Source organism: Haliotis rufescens, unplaced genomic scaffold (assembly GCF_023055435.1).
Source record: "Haliotis rufescens isolate VD_foot unplaced genomic scaffold, xgHalRufe1.0.p SCAF_17, whole genome shotgun sequence".
Taxonomy (NCBI): domain Eukaryota; kingdom Metazoa; phylum Mollusca; class Gastropoda; order Lepetellida; family Haliotidae; genus Haliotis; species Haliotis rufescens.
This window is the reverse complement of record NW_025963857.1, coordinates 26,150,879-26,166,712: the sequence shown is the minus strand read 5'-3', so window position 1 is coordinate 26,166,712 and position 15,834 is coordinate 26,150,879. Positions and strand designations below refer to the sequence as shown.

At 42.7% G+C, this 15,834-nt stretch overlaps 1 long non-coding RNA gene across 1 annotated transcript; it reads right to left on the bottom strand.

Annotated features, from left to right (window-relative positions):
- Window positions 1-9,742: 9,742 nt before the first annotated feature.
- Window positions 9,743-13,709, bottom strand: LOC124138594. The gene is made up of 3 exons (XR_006861660.2): window positions 13,550-13,709; window positions 12,023-12,230; window positions 9,743-10,309 (listed from the first exon to the last, which is right to left on the bottom strand). It is a non-coding gene; the product is annotated as an uncharacterized LOC124138594 (long non-coding RNA).
- Between the last annotated feature and the right edge of the window lie 2,125 nt (window positions 13,710-15,834).

Here is a 15,834-nt window from a genome sequence, read left to right as displayed (position 1 = left end):
TAAGGACGATGCGCAAGCGCAGGTATGACCAAATATGGTACATTTGTTTGTGTTTTGGGTCGCTACGGTTGGGTAAAAGCGCTGTATTTACTGTGCGAACCACAACTGGGGCCAGTTTATGGCTTAACGTTCGGAACATGGTGATACACCTTGCTACAATACCGGTATCGTATCGACAGGTCAAAACTATACTAGAGTGTGAGTGAGTGTGTATGGTTTTACGCCGCTTTTAGCAATATTCCGGCAACATCACGGCGTCAAAACGTAGTCATTGTCGATTTGCAATGTCTTAAACGGCATTGTTTTCACACTGGTTCAAAAATATTATGGAGGAAAACAGTAAAGCAAAATGCGCGTACAAGTTATGGCATTCGTAACTCGTGATAGTGGCTATAAAAAGACAAGCATAAGCCAATAACTTGTTATTCAATTGTCAACATTTTTCAAGTTCGAAAATGCCGAGACTCAGCGTTGCCGATCGGAACATCGCCATAGGACGTATCTAAGAGGGGAATCGCAGTCTTCTGTTGCACGCCACTTTAACGTCCACCACAGCACCATTTGCAGTACCTTTGAGACCGATACACACAGTTCAATCCCACTGCAGACCGTCCGAGAACCGGCCGCGAAGAGTTACCACCCCTACACAGGATCGCTACGTTCGACTGCTCCACATCATCGCAATGCCACAGCCACGGAGACTGCAGGACGCATCCGTGGCTTGAGGAGGATATCGGACCAGACTATCAGGAACCATCTTCGCGAAGCTGGAATCCGACTCAGAAGACCAGTTATCGTCCCTGTTTTGCAACAGATCCATCGACAGCGACGCTTGCGTTAGTGCCATACCTCAAGCCTTGGAATTTGAGGAACTGGAGACGAGTGTGGTTTAGCGATGAATCGGGATTTCTTCTTCACCTGCGAGATGAAATACAACGTGTTTATCGTCGTCGAAATGAGCGTTTTGTCCCACATTGTGTACGTGACAACGCTCTACCGCTCACAGCTCTTGTCACGGTAGACTACCTTCATAATGCCAACATCAACACCTTGCCCTGGCCGTCGAGATCTCCAGATCTCAACCCAATCGAACAACCCTGGGATGAACTCGATCGACGTGTACGTCAACGTCAGAACACGCCGCAGACACTTCTACAACTGGCCAACGCGTTACAAGCAGAATGGCGCAGAATTCCGCAGGACAGACTTCGTACACTATCCAGTCAGTGCCGAGGAGATGCAGAGCCGTGATTGCTGCCCGGGGCGGTCACACTAGATACTGAGTTCAGCGCAACCTTGTGGCCTTATGTGACATGACATTGAGCAGTTTTCAATAACTTTGTACAACAACAACATGTGACTAACGAGCTTAGTAGGTACAATAAATTTACTTAAAATCTACCTGTGCGTTTCTTTCTTTGAAGAGTGTAGGTCTTCAGCAAACCTATGCTTGCCGTAAAAGGCGACTATGCTTGTCGAAAGAGGCGATTAACGGTATGGGGTGGTCAGTCTCGCTGATTCGGTTGATGCATGTCATCTTATCCCAATTGCGTGGATCAATGCTCATGATGTCAATCACTGGATTGTCTGGTCCAGACTAGAGGATTGTCTTGTCCGGACTAGATTATTTACAGACCTGGAATACTGCTGAGTGTGGCGTTAAAGAACAAAAAAACGAACAAACAATCAAACAAAAACGCTCACAGGTGCAAGGGCGGAAGGCAGCGAACAGCTTTGATATTTAATCTTGAAAATTCCAGTCTATTATCACAATGCCGATCGCATTGTGCCATCTGATCAAACAGGCACACCAGCGTGCCGCTTCTGGGTGTAGTGTGATAGAAGGGAAGTAACTCTGATCGTGCTGTAGCCATATTTGAAACTTTTAAGGGCGCTTCAAATTCCCACTATCAATGCTGTTGCACCCCTTGATCAGCTGATAGTAGCGGCCATGTAATATGCCATGTACTGGAAGTGCGTATGACTTTACGCGCGTAATAATACATAATGCTTTGTGTTGAACGCATTATTAATGCTTTGTATATGTATCCTTAGGGGAAACGTTCTGCGCACACTTTGGTGAGATTAAATGGATGCGCGTTGACTTATATTTTACTCTTGATTCCTCCCAAGACACACACACGCATGCACACACGCACGCACGCACGCACGCACACTGAGATTACTGCCTAGTGTGTGCTCTTTCCGCAGATTCCATACAATTAGAAGTTTTTCGAAATTGGTCTATAAATGTAATAGGTTACTGATGGACAGTTAAAATCACCGAATTTTTTTTTTTTTAAATCCCAACTTCAAATGTCCACATGGTAATTATGTTGGAGGTTTTGATTTATTCTAGTTTCAGCAACACACTTCAATGGGTGATGTATGTTTCAGCTGCAAAACGAGTTATGTTTTAAAACTATGAAATGAACTGTGTTGGGTTTTTTTAAAAAGAAAACATCTTGTAACAATCATGTTTGTGGCAGACAAAGGTTGCTAAGGACCAATCGCAACCCGGGGTTCAATACATCTGCTTCCACACCTTATGTGGTTGAAGGTGGGTCGTCATACGTCGAGGACTTAAAGTAGTTGGCTGTCATACACGTTTGATTATTCACATACCCCAGCTCACAAATGAGTGAGTGGGTTGAACAATGATTACGTTATGTCATTCGAACGGAGGAAATTTGACATAGTTCGTGACGTGTTCCACTTCGGTGACCCAAAGCACGGGTGAAATGGTTGATCATATTCGTCACGATTCGAAACCACGACCATCGGATCCTGGTGCATGGTTTAATATTCTGTAAGAGAGAAGTTCGTTCATATAAATGCCGGACAAGTAGTAGTACTTAATATTCATCACGATTCGAACCCACGACCATCGGATCCTGGTGCATGATTTAATATTCTGTAAGAGAGAATTTCGTATATATATTTATAAATAAATGCCGGGCAAGTGGTGCAAGTATACACCCGTGTTTGATGATGGCTAAAAATAAAACAAACAAGAAATGGTTTGTCGATGGTGGTGCATTTGAAACGGGCATCATAGTTGTGTTTTGGAACTTGTTTGTAATGTTTTATGGCAGTCCAGGTTTCAAGGGAATCTGACCCATGTCTACGAGTGGCGAGTGGATAAATAAACTGCCCTATCTTCATATTCCGAAATAACAACCGTTATCAGGTGTTTGTTTTATCGCCCCGTACAGTTTAATGCTCGTACCATCATATCTAAGTAGAACTCTGCATGCGTAGTATGGTGTGGTGTAGAAGAAATGGCTACATTTATATGACATGAGTGTTTTAGGGCGTCGGTCCTGCTGTGCCCCAGGCCGAATGCTAAGGCAAGTGACTTTGTTCGAAATATGTCTCTTCGCCCAGCAGTGAATGGGTACCCGGTAGGGTGAGATGGTTATGTGACTGCAAACTTTCTAGCGCCTCAAGGGCAGCATTGAGTCCTCCCCATGCAGCTGAGCAACTTGCACACTGATCAATCGACCGACGGGGTCATAAAAATGTAGCACCACTTCGTGAATGAAATGGAGACACGATCTACGTTCGGTGAGCTTTACATAATGGTGATGAGTCCCTTAGTTCTTGTGGTGAGACTGGCCAACCTATAGTTCTTACAGTGAGACTAGGCCAACGTATAGTTCTTACAGTGAGACTGGCCTAAAATATATGGTTATTACTGTGAGTCTCGCCTAACGTATAGTTCTTACAGTGAGACTGGTCTAACGTATATGGTTATTACTGTGAGACTGGCCTAACGTATAGTACTTACAGTGAGACTGGCCTAACGTATAGTTCTTACAGTGAGACTGGCCTAACGTATAATTCTCATGGCGAGACTGGTCTAACGTATAGCTCTTACAGTGAGACTGGCCTAACGTTTAGTTCTTACTGTGAGACTGGCCTAACGTATAGTTCTTACTGTGAGACTGGCCAACGTATAGTTCTTACTGTGAGACTTGCCTAACGTATATTTCTCACGGCGAGACTGTTCTAACGTATAGTTCTTACTGTGAGACTGGCCTAACGTATAGTTCTTACCGTGAGACTGGCCTAACGTATAGTTCTTACTGTGAGACTGGCCTAACGTATAGTTCTTACAGTGAGACTGGCCTAACGTATAGTTCTTACAGTGAGACTGGCCTAACGTATAATTCTCACGGCGAGACTGGTCTAACGTATAGCTCTTACAGTGAGACTGGCCTAACGTATAGTTCTTACTGTGAGAATTGGCCTAACGTATAGTTCCTACTGTGAGACTGGCCCAACGTATAGTTCTTACTGTGAGACTTGCCTAACGTATAATTCTCACGGCGAGACTCGTCTAACGTATAGTTCTTACCGTGGGACTGGCCTAACGTATAGTTCTTACTGTGAGACTGGCCAACGTATAGTTCTTACAGTGAGACTGGCCTAACGTTTAGTTCTTACTGTGAGACTGGCCTAACGTATAATTCTCACGGCGAGACTGGTCTAACGTATAGCTCTTACCGTGAGACTGGCCTAACGTATAATTCTCACGGCGAGACTGGTCTAACGTATAGTTCTTACAGTGAGACTGGCCTAACGTATAGTTCTTACTGTGAGACTGGCCTAACGTATAGTTCTTACAGTGAGACTGGCCTAACGTATAGTTCTTACAGTGAGACTGGCCTAACGTATAATTCTCACGGCGAGACTGGCCTAACGTGTAGTTCTTACCGTGAGACTGGCCTAACGTATAGTTCTTACTGTGAGACTGGCCAACGTATAGTTCTTACAGTGAGACTGTTATAACGTATATGGTTATTACTGTGAGACTCGCCTAACGTATAGTTCTTACAGTGAGACTGGCCAACGTATAGTTCTTACAGTGAGACTGGCCTAACGTATATGGTTATTACTGTGAGACTCGCCTAACGTATAGTTCTCACGGCGAGACTGGTCTAACGTATAGTTCTTACAGTGAGACTGGCCTAACGTATAGTTCTTACAGTGAGACTGGCCTAACGTGTATGGTTATTACTGTGAGACTCGCCTAACGTATAGTTCTCACGGCGAGACTCGTCTAACGTATAGTTCTTACTGTCACACTGGCCCAACGTATAGTTCTTACTGTGAGACTGGCCTAACGTATAGTTCTTACTGTGAGACTGGCCTAACGTATAGTTCTTACCGTGAGACTTGCCTAACGTATAGTTCTTACCGTGAGACTTGCCTAACGTATAATTCTCACGGCGAGACTGGTCTAACGTATAGCTCTTACAGTGAGACTGGTCTAACGTAGAGTTCTTACTGTGAGACTGGCCTAACGTATAGTACTTACGGTGAGACTGGCCTAACGTATAATTCTTACAGTGAGACTGGCCTAACGTATAATTCTCATGGCGAGACCGGTCTAACGTATAGCTCTTACAGCGAGACTGGCCTAACGTTTACTTCTTACTGTGAGACTGGCCTAACGCATAGTTCTTACTGTGAGACTGGCCAACGTATAGTTCTTACTGTGAGACTTGCCTAACGTATATTTCTCACGGCGAGACTGTTATAACGTATAGTTCTTACAGTGAGACTGGCCTGACGTATAGTTCTTACTGTGAGACTTGCCTAACGTATAGTTCTTACAGTGAGACTGGCCTAACGTATAGTTCTTACAGTGAGACTGGCCTAGCGTATAATTCTCACGGCGAGACTGGTCTAACGTATAGCTCTTACAGTGAGACTGGCCTAACGTTTAGTTCTTACTGTGAAACTGGCCTAACGTATAGTTCTTACTGTGAGACTGGCCAACGTATAGTTCTTACTGTGAGACGTGCCTAACGTATAGTTCTTACAGTGAGACTGGCCTAACGTATAGTTCTTACTGTAACCTGGGCTAACGTATAGTTCTTACAGTGAGACTGGCCTAACGTATAGTTCTTACTGTGAGACTGGCCTAACGTATAATTCTCACGGCGAGACTGGTCTAACGTATAGCTCTTACAGTGAGAATGGCCTAACGTATAGTTCTTACTGTGAGACTGGCCTAACGTATAGTTCCTACTGTGAGACTTGCCTTACGTATAGTTCTTACTGTGAGACTGGCCAACGTATAGTTCTTACACTGAGACTGGCCTAACGTATAGTTCTTACAGTGAGACTGGCCTAACGTGTAGTTCTTACTGTGAGACTGGCCTAACGTATAATTCTCACGGCGAGAATGGTCTAACGTTTAGCTCTTACCGTGAGACTGACCTAACGTATAATTCTCACGGCGAGACTGGTCTAACGTATAGCTCTTACCGTGAGACTGGCCTAACGTATAGTTCCTACTGTGAGACTGGCCAACGTATAGTTCTTACTATGTGACTGGCCTAACGTATAGTTCTTACTGTGGGTCTGGCCTAACGTATAATTCTCACGGCGAGACTGGTCTAACGTATAGTTCTTACGGTGAGACTGGTGTAACGTATAATTCTTACGGTGAGACTGGTGTGACGTATAGTTCTGACGGTGAGACGCGTCTGACGTATAGTTCTGACGGTGAGATGGGTCTGACGTCCAGTTCTTACTGTGAGACTGGCCAACGTATAGTTCTTACAGTGAGACTTGCCTAACGTATATGGTTATTACTGTGAGACTCGCCTAACGTATAGTTCTCACGGCGAGACTGGTCTAACGTATAGTTTTTACTGTCACACTGGCCCAACGTATAGTTCTTACTGTGAGACTGGCCTAACGTATAGTTCTTACTGTGAGACTGGCCTAACGTATAGTTCTTACCGTGAGACTTGCCTAACGTATAGTTCTTACTGTGAGACTTGCCTAACGTATAATTCTCACGGCGAGACTGGTCTAACGTATAGCTCTTACAGTGAGACTGGTCTAACGTAGAGTTCTTACTGTGAGACTGGCCTAACGTATAGTACTTACAGTGAGACTGGCCTAACGTATAGTTCTTACAGTGAGACTGGCCTAACGTATAATTCTCATGGCGAGACTGGTCTAACGTATAGCTCTTACAGTGAGACTGGCCTAACGTTTAGTTCTTACTGTGAGACTGGCCTAACGTATAGTTCTTACTGTGAGACTGGCCAACGTATAGTTCTTACTGTGAGACTTGCCTAACGTATATTTCTCACGGCGAGACTGTTCTAACGTATAGTTCTTACTGTGAGACTGGCCTAACGTATAGTTCTTACCGTGAGACTGGCCTAACGTATAGTTCTTACTGTGAGACTGGCCTAACGTATAGTTCTTACTGTGAGACTGGCCTAACGTATAGTTCTTACAGTGAGACTGGCCTAACGTATAATTCTCACGGCGAGACTGGTCTAACGTATAGCTCTTACAGTGAGACTGGCCTAACGTATAGTTCTTACTGTGAGAATTGGCCTAACGTATAGTTCCTACTGTGAGACTGGCCCAACGTATAGTTCTTACTGTGAGACTTGCCTAACGTATAATTCTCACGGCGAGACTCGTCTAACGTATAGTTCTTACCGTGGGACTGGCCTAACGTATAGTTCTTACTGTGAGACTGGCCAACGTATAGTTCTTACAGTGAGACTGGCCTAGCGTATAGTTCTTACTGTGAGACTGGCCTAACGTATAATTCTCACGGCGAGACTGGTCTAACGTATAGCTCTTACCGTGAGACTGGCCTAACGTATAATTCTCACGGCGAGACTGGTCTAACGTATAGTTCTTACAGTGAGACTGGCCTAACGTTTAGTTCTTACTGTGAGACTGGCCTAACGTATAGTTCTTACAGTGAGACTGGCCTAACGTATAGTTCTTACAGTGAGACTGGCCTAACGTATAATTCTCACGGCGAGACTGGCCTAACGTGTAGTTCTTACCGTGAGACTGGCCTAACGTATAGTTCTTACTGTGAGACTGGCCAACGTATAGTTCTTACAGTGAGACTGTTATAACGTATATGGTTATTACTGTGAGACTCGCCTAACGTATAGTTCTTACAGTGAGACTGGCCAACGTATAGTTCTTACAGTGAGACTGGCCTAACGTATATGGTTATTACTGTGAGACTCGCCTAACGTATAGTTCTCACGGTGAGACTGGTCTAACGTATAGTTCTTACAGTGAGACTGGCCTAACGTATAGTTCTTACAGTGAGACTGGCCTAACGTGTATGGTTATTACTGTGAGACTCGCCTAACGTATAGTTCTCACGGCGAGACTCGTCTAACGTATAGTTCTTACTGTCACACTGGCCCAACGTATAGTTCTTACTGTGAGACTGGCCTAACGTATAGTTCTTACTGTGAGACTGGCCTAACGTATAGTTCTTACCGTGAGACTTGCCTAACGTATAGTTCTTACCGTGAGACTTGCCTAACGTATAATTCTCACGGCGAGACTGGTCTAACGTATAGCTCTTACAGTGAGACTGGTCTAACGTAGAGTTCTTACTGTGAGACTGGCCTAACGTATAGTACTTACGGTGAGACTGGCCTAACGTATAATTCTTACAGTGAGACTGGCCTAACGTATAATTCTCATGGCGAGACTGGTCTAACGTATAGCTCTTACAGCGAGACTGGCCTAACGTTTACTTCTTACTGTGAGACTGGCCTAACGTATAGTTCTTACTGTGAGACTGGCCAACGTATAGTTCTTACTGTGAGACTTGCCTAACGTATATTTCTCACGGCGAGACTGTTATAACGTATAGTTCTTACAGTGAGACTGGCCTGACGTATAGTTCTTACTGTGAGACTTGCCTAACGTATAGTTCTTACAGTGAGACTGGCCTAACGTATAGTTCTTACAGTGAGACTGGCCTAGCGTATAATTCTCACGGCGAGACTGGTCTAACGTATAGCTCTTACAGTGAGACTGGCCTAACGTTTAGTTCTTACTGTGAAACTGGCCTAACGTATAGTTCTTACTGTGAGACTGGCCAACGTATAGTTCTTACTGTGAGACTGGCCTAACGTATAGTTCTTACAGTGAGACTGGCCTAACGTATAGTTCTTACTGTAAACTTGGCTAACGTATAGTTCTTACAGTGAGACTGGCCTAACGTATAGTTCTTACTGTGAGACTGGCCTAACGTATAATTCTCACGGCGAGACTGGTCTAACGTATAGCTCTTACAGTGAGAATGGCCTAACGTATAGTTCTTACTGTGAGACTGGCCTAACGTATAGTTCCTACTGTGAGACTTGCCTTACGTATAGTTCTTACTGTGAGACTGGCCAACGTATAGTTCTTACACTGAGACTGGCCTAACGTATAGTTCTTACAGTGAGACTGGCCTAACGTGTAGTTCTTACTGTGAGACTGGCCTAACGTATAATTCTCACGGCGAGAATGGTCTAACGTTTAGCTCTTACCGTGAGACTGACCTAACGTATAATTCTCACGGCGAGACTGGTCTAACGTATAGCTCTTACCGTGAGACTGGCCTAACGTATAGTTCTTACTGTGAGACTGGCCAACGTATAGTTCTTACTATGTGACTGGCCTAACGTATAGTTCTTACTGTGGGTCTGGCCTAACGTATAATTCTCACGGCGAGACTGGTCTAACGTATAGTTCTTACGGTGAGACTGGTGTAACGTATAATTCTTACGGTGAGACTGGTGTGACGTATAGTTCTGACGGTGAGACGCGTCTGACGTATAGTTCTGACGGTGAGATGGGTCTGACGTCCAGTTCTTACGGTGAGACACATCCAACGAGTTCCGACTATCAAAACTACTGTTTTACTACAATCAATCAACCCACTAAAACATTGTTTAAGAAACAATATTTATTAACAATATATTCAAATAAATGCCAATCTCATTTGGCAATGAATGCAGGTAAATGTACAAAAATGAGATTGACGGTTCTGTAACAGAGAATAGCACCTTCGAGATCAGACGTGGGTAGACTTCGCATTCGCTTTGATTAAATAAGACTTTTACTGACTCAAAAATACGACTTATTGATAATAAATAACATGAACCGTATTGTTTTAATATTGTATAGGGTTATCGCACGGTATCCACACGGTTCCCCATGCCATTTATAGTTCCATGTAGATCCATGTATTGCACCAATTGTTAAGGGGCAGATCTCGTGTCTGTCTTCGCTGGTCACGTTTAGGAACCGACGCAGTTATGTCCCTTGGCGTATTCAGTGATGACAGCGTGACTTCCGCGCCATTGTCATAATGAGTAATCCGTGTTTATCGCCCAGCTCACTAGAGGTGTATGTAAGCCAGCAGCCCTAGGCTAAAGGATGCCAAGACACAACATGCCATTATGAGGTATGTCGTACCTCGGGGCAGGGATGTGCACTTGTCTAGGCCTGGTTTGGACTGGAAAGAAAATAGACAATCTGTATCATCACGACATTTAGAAAGTGCGCAAATAATATATTATTCACATATATAAGTGCACGCAGAGCACGTAAATGGAATATTGTTTATGTAATTGCATCGTAAATGACTAAATCTAGCTGGGATTTCCAGGTTACTGATTATGTATATTGGTGCTGGCCCTCTAGAATTTGTCTGTCAACTCAAGTCAAGAGTACATATACACAAAGCTCCAGGAGAAGAAGTAACGTGGGGAGCTACATACTATTCGGACCATAACAGTGAAGGTTCTCACTATTTGGACCATTACGTATTAATATCAATATTCGGATCAGTAAACCTTTCAGGTTATCACTATTCGAACCATGAATACATTTAGGGATATCACTATTGGGATCAGAAAACGTTTCGGGTTACTTCGGGTTACCACTATTCCTGCCAGTTAACATGTAGGGATGTCAAAATTCGGTCCAGTAAATATTTAGGGATGTCAAAATTCGGTCCAGTAAATATTTAGGAATATCACTATTCGGTCCAGTTAACGTTTAGGGATTGTCACTTTTCGTCGGACCAGTAAACATTTAGGGATGTCACTTTTCGTCGGACCAGTAAACATTTAGGGATGTCACTTTTCGGTCCAGGAAACATTTAGGGATGTCACTATTCGGACGTCATTTAGGGATGTCACTATTCGGACCAGTGAACATTTAGGGATGTCAAAATTCGGTCCAGTAAATATTTAGGGAGTCAAAATTCGGTCCAGTAAATATTTAGGGATGTCAAAATTCGGTCTAGTAAATATTTAGGTATGTCAAAATTCGGTCCAGTAAATATTTAGGAATATCACTATTCCTGCCAGTAAACATTTAGGGATGTCAAAATTCGGTCCAGTAAATATTTAGGAATATCACTATTCGGTCCAGTTAACGTTTAGGGATGTCACTATTCGTCGGACCAGTAAACATTTAGGGATGTCACTTTTCGGACGTCATTTAGGGATGTCAAAATTCGGTCGAGTAAATATTTAGGAATATCACTATTCGGACCAGTGAACATTTAGGGATGTCAAAATTCGGTCCAGTAAATATTTAGGCATGTCAAAATTCGGTCCAGTAAATATTTAGGGATGTCAAAATTCGGTCTAGTAAATATTTAGGAATATCACTATTCGGTCCAGTTAACGTTTAGGGATGTCACTATTCGGACCAGTAAACGTTTAGGGATGTCACTATTCGGACCAGTAAACATTTAGGAATGTCACTATTCGGACGTCATTTAGGGATGTCAAAATTCGGTCCAGTAAATATTTAGGAATATCACTATTCGGACCAGTAAATATTTAGGGATGTCAAAATTCGGTCCAGTAAATATTTAGGGATGTCAAAATTCGGTCCGGGAAACATTTAGGAATGTCACTATTCGGACCAGTAAACGTTTAGGGACGTCACTATTCGGACAAGGAAACATTTAGGAATATCACTTTTCTCTCCAGTAAACGCTTTTCGGACCATGCCCAAGACATCTTGTATCTCTCCTTATTCCCACAGTAGCTTACTTAACGATGTGCGTGGGACTGTACAGCGGATATCCCGTGTTCAAGTAGAAATACTTACAGGCAATAATTAAGTGAGTCAGTTAATCATCGAGTATGGAGTAACGCCAAATATAGATAACACAAATGCGAATGTTATATATTAGATAAGATATACGTACCACGTAGGACAAATCTTGGGACATGAGACCCGTTCCTCCAAATATATTTGATCTTTGACCTTTGACCGGGTCATACACTGGAGAGTTCACGTCAATCACGGTCGCATCCCCGCTGGTGAGGAATCTGCCGGGTGTCCAAGCAGGAGGGGCCGCCATTTCACTGGTGAGGTCAATATCGATCAGGGTGGCGGTAGACATTTGGTTTATTCTGGAAAGAAGATACATGTAGTTACTACAGTAATAGACACGACAATGACATCTATAAACGACAATTTTTAAGAGACAAGATATCGGTATCGGTAACTTCAGATTAACCTTTACCGACAGGATTAAATGGAAGCTGCCAACTGAACACACTGCACGTAATGCCGCCAACCACTGGCCGCTGACAGCAGACATTCACTATTTGTCCGACTAAGTCCGAGTAAAATCAAAACGTGTTAATTTCAAAAGAACGTACACTGTGTTTGGGAGCAACGCATTTTGGAATCAGCTGATCACAAGCATACTAAAATCACCTGTCTGTTTCTGCTCAGTAATCCATCAGTTGTCAGACAATAATTCGCTTACGGTGTTCTTGTTTAATGCAGTGAATTAGACTATCATTGAAAATAGCCTAGCGCTATTTGTATATGTGACGGCTTGTATGGCGAGCGTGTAAACACTCATAGTTTCGTTTTACAGGGATGTAGTTTCGTTTTACAAGGATGTGTTGGTTTATAAATAGTAAGGGGGGTTTTCGCTATTATTTACGACACATCCGTTTGGAGTTAACATAACTGGAAAACACGGGGATCTCGGTAGCTAGGTATTTTCGGGGAGAGGGGAACGTTTCACACATGGTGGCTAGGGTTTACACATGGGTGGGAGGTATTTCACTAACGCCATTTATTTAAACGCCCGTCTAATCCCTCAAGCGAGTGACATTAGGTAACATAGATCGTGATTGTTATTATTCACTGGGTTGTGAATACTGTGGCTTACACAATAACTCTCCCTGGGGTAAAACCTGCCTTTTTTCATGGGGCCAACCGATCGGATCATTCACATTACCATGGTAATTAATAGTTCATTTGACACTATCGTTTTAACTGATATATATTCCCAAATTATCGATATACCATCATTTGAAATGTTGATATATCATTTAATCTGTCCTTGATATGAAGTGAGTGAGTATGGTTTTACGCCGCTTTTAGCAATATTCCAGCAATATCACGGCGGGGGACACCAGGAATGGGCTTCACACATTGTACCAATGTCGGGAATCAAACCCTGGTCGTCGGCGTGACGAGCGAACGCTTTAACCACTAGGGTACCTGACCGCCCGATATCTGTCAGAATTACTGTAAATATGGATAGGTGATTTGACTCAAGCTGTAATTATGATTTCCCGGATGATAACTTTCTCACAATAACAAGCGATTGAGTAAAAAAAATGGATACTCGCAATACCATATACTGAAATATCACATCTGAAATTATGAAATCACGTTAACACAACATTCCAAAAGATTACAAACATACCTTTTTCTGTAAAATATCTGTCCAAGTTTACATAATCTAACACTGACAACGTCTTGACGGTTCAACCTATACACACTGGCTTCAGTATTACAAATGGAGCGAGGTGTGGAAACCCCGTCACAGTAAACTGCGTGACGCAAATCACTCCGTGATAAATAAACCTTTGCGGTAAACCCAGAGTCCGGGATCTAATTATAGCCACACGGCGTGGGTCGTGAGAGGATAGGACTGACGCATGTCGTTGTCATGGTGACATCGACACGTCATCCGTTTTCGCGACAGATACTTTGCTTCCTGTCGTGATGCAAGTGTTGATGCTTACTGGGCGACGCCGTTAATTACATCTTAGAAGAAATGGGATATAATTGATCATCTAGCGTGTCTAATTAATATCAGTCGATACTGTATGGTATTTACCGAGGCGTCCGATAACGTCCCGCATACAAACAAGTGAATCACATCGCACGTGCTGCAAAACACGTGACAACACCATGACATATATGAAAATGAAATCTACATGCGTTATTCGTGTTATCGTATGTGTTAAAGAGTGGAGCTGTAGTCGAAATAAAGGCCACGTCGCTTGTATGTACAAGGTTTATTTCCCGGGAAATTGTTATATATTGTATTGGGACATTTTTGTTTGCGCACCTGTAGATCGTGTGTGTTCATATAAGTGAGTGAGTGGGTATGGTTTTACGCCGCTATTAGCAATATTGCAGCAATATCACGGCGGGGGACACCAGAAATGGGCTTCACACATTGTACCCATGTCGGGAATCGAACCCGAGTCTTCGGCGTGACGAGCGAAACGCTTTAACCACTAGACTACCCGACCGCCCCTCCCTGATTTCATATAAATGAATAATTATTTTTTTACAGTTCTATACAGATAATTAATATATCATTATGCAACTACGAGATTATGGACACAGCTAAACTTACTCAATACTTCATGATCGATGATTATTGGTAATTATAGGTAACATTGCTGTAGCGTATGTAACGTTGCGGCTAATCGCTGACGATTACTTGCACTTGATCGATCAACTACCTGGTTTCATAAGAGTTGGGTCTTCAATGATAAAGCAGGCGTGAGACGCTCGTATCATGAAAAATAGTAGCACCACGATCCAGATGTTGTACACAATCCAAACGTCATATATATCGTGCCATGCGAGGTGAAACAAGCAGAAAAATAATGTTACACATCAATCCAACAACAAATTCAAAATAAATATATACAAATTCATTGGAATATTGAACGTTTTCAAAAGAATGCATGTCACAACTTAACGGATACGTTTAATAAATGAAAAGATTATAAGACGTATCCGTAATGTGATATGCATTTACTATCGGAAACGTTGATAACATTGGAATATGATATCGCTTATCACAACAAAAGTAAATATATATATAAATGTAAGTTACTATTGTGATAGTATCCGTTAATTTGTGGTATGCATTCTTTTGGAAAGAAAAGTTCAATATTCCACCAATGTATTTAACTTTTCCAGTAGAAAATGCATGTCTTAATTTGACGGATACGTGACCCGTGACGTTCCGGGAAAGAATAGGTCTTCAGCAACCCTCGCTTGCCCTAAAAGACGACTATGCTTGTCTTGAGGGCGACTAACGGGTTCGGGTGGTCAGGCTCGCTGACTTGGTTGATGCAGGTCATCGTATAAAAAATTACGTGGATCGATGCTCATGATGTCACTGGATAGTCTGGTCCAAACTTGATTATTTACAGACCGCCGTCAAATAGCAGCAATATTGCTGAGTACGGCGTTATTAAACAACAAACAAATTGTGGTCTGGGGTTGTGGGTAGGTTCTACAAACGATCAGATCTTCAATCGTTTAAATGATTATTATAACGTATCCGTTAATGTGATATCCATTTTCCATCAGAACACTAGAATAATCGATCAGTTACAGTGTAAAATGATATATTTACCTTGTTATCAACGCTTCGGGTTTACAATGTAGACGTCTACTGCTGAGACAGTTTGACTTGTGTCTTAGGGAGTTCAAAATATAGACAGTTCTTCTATGTGTTTTATCCGCTCAGGCTAGGTGTGAGTTTTCAGTGTTAATGCCAAAACGAAAACTGACGTCATCTTTTATACACCCAAGTCTACATTCGCATCACAACACAGGGCGCCCGTACTCCTGTTAATTTGTCTGTTTACATAACATTGCACTGGCTGCTCATTCATAAAGGTAATTGTCAATTTCACATCTCGGTATTAAGACTGAGGTGCCAATCATTGTCACAAC